The following is a 7,044-nucleotide window of genomic DNA, read 5'->3' as shown; positions in this document are numbered from 1 at the left end:
ATATATGTAGAAAATATACACATAATAGATATAATAGATATATGTATAAGATATAGACAGAATAGATATAATAGATGTAGGTATAAAATATAGATATAATAGATATAATAGATATAGGTATTAAATACAGACATAATAGATATAATATATATAAGAATAAAATACAGAAATAATGGAAATAGGTATAAAATATAGACAAAATAGATATAAAAGATATAGGTATAAAATATAGACATAGTAGATATTAGATATAGGTATTAAATATAGACACAGATATAATAGATAAAGGTTATAAAATATAAACATAATAGATATAATAGAGATGGGTATAACATATAGACGTAATAGATATAATAGATATAGGTGTAAAATATAGACATAGTAGATATAATAGAAATAGGTATACAATATACACATAATAGATATAATAGATATAGGGATAAAATATAGACAGATATAATAGATATAGATATAAAATATAGACATAATAGATATAATAGGTTTATGTATGAAATATAGACATAATAGATATAATAGATATATTTATAAGATGTAGACATAATAGATACAATAGATATAGGTATAAAATATAGACATAATCGAAAGAATAGATATAGGTATAAAATATAGACATAATAGACATAACAGATATAGGTATAAAATAAGGACATAATCGATATAATAGATATATGTATAAGATATAGACATAATCGATATAATAGATATAGGCATATAATATAGACATAGTAGATATAATAGAAATAGGTATACAATATACACATAATAGATATAATAGATATAGGAATAAAATATAGACATGATTGAAATAGGTGTGAAATATAGACAAAACAGATATAAAAGATATAGGTATAAAATATAGACCTAATAGATATAAAAAATATAGGTATAAAATATAGACATAATTGATATAATAGATATAGGTATAAAATATAGACATAATAGATATAATAAATATAGGTCTAAAATATAGATATGATAAATATAATAGATATAGGTACAAAATATAGACATAATACATATAGGTATAAAATATAGACATAATAGATATAATAGTTACAGTATGAATATATAAACATAAAAGATATAGGTAGAAAATATAGACACAATATATATAGTAGATATAGGTATAAAATGTAGACATAATAGATATAATAGATATAGGTATAAAATGTAGATACAGTAGATATAATAGATATCGGTATAAAATATAAATATAATAGATATTATAGATATAGTTATAAAATATATATATAATAGGTATAATAGATATAATAGATATTGCCATAAAATACAGATATAATAGATAGAATAATATAGGTATAAAGTATAGATGTAATACATATAATAGATACAGGTATAAAATATAGACATAACAGATATAATAGATATAGATATAACAGATAGACATAATAGATAGGGGTAGAAAATATAGACATATTATATAACAGATATAGGTATAAAATATGGACATAATAGATATAATATATATAGATATAAAATATAGACATAATAGATATAATAGTTTTAGGTATAAAATATAAAAATAATAGATATAGGTATAAAATATAGACATAATAGATTTAATAGATATAGTTATAAAATAAAGACATAATAGATATAATAGATATAGGTATAAAATATAGACATAATAGATATAATGGATATCGGTATGAAATATAGACATAATACATATCGGTATAAAATGTAGATATAATAGATATAGGTATAAAATACAGACATAGATATAATAGATATAGGTATAAAATATAAACATACTAGATATAATAGAGATGCGTACAAAATATAGACGTAATAGATATAACAGATATAAGTGTAAAATATAGACATAGTAGATATAATAGATATAGGAATAAAATATAGACATAATAGATATAATAGATATCGGTATAAAATAGAGACGTAATAGATATGGGTATAAAGTAAAGACATAATAGATATAATAGAAATAGGGTATAAAATATAGACATAAAAGATATAATAGATATAGATATCAAATATAGACATAATAATTATAATAGATATAGGAATAAAATATAGACATAATAGATATAGGTATAAAATATAGACATAATGTTTATAATAGATATAGGTATGAAATATAGACATAATAGATATAATAGGTATAGGTATAAAATACAGACATAATAGATATAATAGATATACATATAAAATATAGACATAACAGATATAGGTATAAAATATAGACATTATAGATATAATATAGTTATAAAATACAGACATAATAGATATAATAAATATAGTATAAAATATAGACATAATAGATGTAATCCATATAGGTATAAAATATAGACATAATAGATATAGGTATAAAATATAAACATAATAGATATAATAACTATAGGTCTTAAATATAGACATAATAAATATGATAGATATAGGTACAAAATATAGACATAAAACATATAGGCATAAATATAGACATAATAGATATAATACGTATAGTAATAAAATATATACATAATAGATATAGGTATAAAATATAGACACATTATATATAATAGATATAGGTATAAAATATAGACATAATAGATATAGTTATAAAAAATAAACATAATGGATATAATAGATAAAGGTATCCAATATAGACCTAATAATTATAATATAGTTATAATATATAGACATAATAGGTATAGGCATAAAATAGAGACATAATGTTCATAACAGATATAGGTATAACTACAGACATAATAGATACAATAGGTATAGGTATAAAATATAGACATAATAGATATAATAGATATATGTATAAGATATAGACACAATAGATATAATAGATATAGGTATAAAATATAGACATGATAGATATAATAGATATATGTCTAATATATAGATATAATCGATATAACAGATGTAGGTATAAAATAGAGACATAATAGATATAATAAATATAGGTATCAAATATAATCATAATAATTATAATAGATATATGTATAAAATATAGACATAATATATATAGGTATAAAATATAGACATAAGATATAATATATATAGGTATAAAATATAGACATAATAGATATTGGTATAAAATATAGACAAAATAGATATAATAGAAATAGGTATAAAATACAGACATAATAGATATAATAGATATAGGTATCAAATATAATCATAATAATTATAATAGATATATGTATAAAATATAGACATAATATATATAGGTATAAAATATAGAAAAAATAGATATAGGTATAAAATATAGAAATAGATATAAGAGATATAGGTATAAAATATTAACATAATAGATATAATAGAGATGGGTATAAAATATAGACCTAATAGATATAATAGATATACTTGTAAAATATAGACATAGTAGATATAATAGATATATGTATAAAATATAGACATAATGGATATAATAGATATAGGTATAAAATATAGACATAATAGATATAATATATATAGGTATAAAATATAGACATAATAGATATAGGTATTAAATACAGACATAATAGATATAATAAAAACAGCTATAAAATATAGACATAATTGATATAGGTATAAAATACAGACATAATAGATTTAATAGATATATTTACAAAATATAGACATAATAGATATAATAGATATAGGTATAAAACATAGACATAGTAGCTATAATAGATATAGGAATAAAATATAGACATAATAGCAATAATAGATAAAGGTTTAAAATATGGACATAATAGAAATAATACATATAGGTATAAAATATAGACATAATAGTTTTAATAGATATAGGTATAAAATATTAATACAATAGATATAATAGATATAGGTATAAAATACATACATAGTAGCTATAATAGATATTGGTATAAAATATAGACATAATAGATTTAGTAGATATAGATATAAAATACAGACATAAGAGATATAATGGATATACGTGTAAAATATAGACATAATAGATATAATTGATATAGATTTAAAATATCGACAAAATAGATATAGGTACACAATATAGACATAATAGATATAATAGATATAGGCATAAAATATAGATATAATAGATATAATAGATATAGGTATAAAATATAGACATAATAGATATAGGTATAAAATATAGTTATAATAGATATAATAGATATAGGTATAAAATATAGACATAATGGATATAATAGATATAGGTATAAAATAAAGACATAATAGATATAGGTATAAAATATAGACATAAAAGTTATAGGTATAATATTTAGACATAATAGATAGAATAGTTATAGGTATAAAATATAGACATAATAATTATAATAGATATAGGTATAAAATATAGACATAGTAGATATATTTATAAAATATAGACCTAATAAATATAATAGATATGGTATGAAATACAGACATAATTGATATTATAGATATAGGTATGAAATACAGACATAATAGATATAATAGATATGGGTATAAAATATGGACATAATAGATATGATATATATAGGTATAAAATACAGACATAATAGATATGATAGATATAGGTATAAAATATAGACATAATAGATATAATAGATATAGGTATAAAATAGAGACATAATGGGTATAGGTATAAAATATAGACATAAAAGATATAGGTATAACATTTAGACATAATAGATATAGATATACGTATAAAATATAGACATAATAGATATAATAGATATAGGTATAAAATACAGTCATAATAGATATAGGTATAAAATGTAGACATAAATATATATTAGATATAGTTATAAAATACACACAGAATAGATATAATATATATAGGTGTAAAATATAGACATAATAGATATAGATATAAAATATAGACATAATATATATAATGGATATAGATATTAAATATAGACATAATATATAGTTATAAAATATAGACATAATCGATATAATAGATATAGGTGCAAAATATAGACATAATATATAGTTATAAAATATAGACATAATAGTTAGATATAGGTATAAAATATAGACATAATAGATATATGTATAATATTTAGACATAATAGATATAATAGATAGAGCTATAAAATATAGACACAATAGATATAATAGATATAGGTATAAAATATAGATGTAATTGATAGAGTTATAAAATACAAATATAACACATACAATAGATATAGGTATAAAATATATATAAAATTGTTATAAGTATAAAATATAGACATAATTGTTATAACAGATATATGTATATAATATAGACATAATAGATATAATATATATAGGTATAAAGTATAGACATAATAGATATAATAGATATAAGAATAAAATATAGATATAATACTTATCAGTATAAAATATAGATATAATTGATATAGGTATAAACTATAGACATAATACATATAATAGATATAGGTATAAAATATAGATATAATAGATATAGGTATAAAATATAGATATAATAGATATAAAAGATATACGTATAAAATATAGATAGAATAGGTATAGGTTTAAAATGTAGATAGAATAGATATAATAGATAAAGGAATAAAATATAGATATAATAGATATATTATAAAAAATAAAAATAATAGATATAATAGATATAGGTATAAAATTGAGATACAATAGATATAGGTATAAAATATAGTTACAATAGATATAGGTATAAAATATCGATAGAATAGATATAATAGATAAAGGTATTAAATATAGACATAATAGATATAATAGATATTGGTATACAATATAGACATAATAGATATAACAGACAGTTATAAAATATAGACATCAGAGATATAATAGATATAGGTATAAAATATAGACATAATATATATAGGTATAAAATACAGACATGATAGATACAATAGATACAGTTATAAAGTATAGACATAATAGATATAACAGGTATAGGTATAAAATAAGACATAATAGATATAGGTATAAAATACAGACATAATAGATCTAGGTATAATATATAGCCGTAATAGACATATCTATAAAATATAGACATAATAGATATAATAGATATAGGTATAAAATATAGACATAATAGATATAATAGATATAGGTGTAAAATATAGACATAATAGATATACGTATAAAATATAGAAATAATAGATATAGATATAGGTATAAAATATAGACATACTAGATATAGGTATAAAATATAGACATAATAGACATAATAGATATAGGTATAAAATATGGACATAATAGATATAATACATACAGTTATAAAATATAGCCATAATAGATATAGGTATATAATATAGACAAAAAAGATATAGGTATAATATTTAGACAAAATAGATATAATAGATATAGGTATAAAGTATAGACATAATAGATATAGTTATAAAATATAGACATGAAAGATAGGTATAATAATTATACATAATAGATATAAAAGATATAGGTATGAAATACAGACATAATAGATATAATAGATATAGGTATACAATGTAGACAAAATAGATATAGGTATAAAATATACACATAAAGATATAATAGATATACGTGTAAAATATACACAGAATAGATATAATAGATATAGGTGTAAAATATTGACATAATAGATATAGATATAAAATATAGACATAATATATAAAATGGATATAGATATAAAATACAGACTTAATATATAGTTATAAAATATAGACATAATAGATATAATAGATATAGATATAAAATATAGACATAATAGATATAATAGATATAGGTATAAAACATAGACATAATAGATATAGGTATAAAGTATAGACATAATAGATATAATAGAAAAAGATATAAAATATAGACATAAGAGATATAGGTATAAAGTATAGACACAATACCTATAATAGATATAGGTATAAAATATAGACATAAGAGGTATAATAGATATAGGTATAAAATATAGACATAATAGATATAATAGATACAGATATAAAATATAGATTCAATAGATAAAATTATAAAATATAAATATAATAGATGTAATTTATATAGGCATAAAATATAGATATAATACACATAGGTATAAAATACAGTTATAATAGATATAGGTATAAAATATAGATATAATAGATATAATAGATAGAGGTATTAAATATA

Source organism: Rhinopithecus roxellana, unplaced genomic scaffold (assembly GCF_007565055.1).
Source record: "Rhinopithecus roxellana isolate Shanxi Qingling unplaced genomic scaffold, ASM756505v1 contig994, whole genome shotgun sequence".
Lineage (NCBI taxonomy): Eukaryota > Metazoa > Chordata > Mammalia > Primates > Cercopithecidae > Rhinopithecus > Rhinopithecus roxellana.
The sequence above is the reverse complement of the archived record's forward strand: the minus strand, read 5'-3'. Positions refer to the sequence as shown.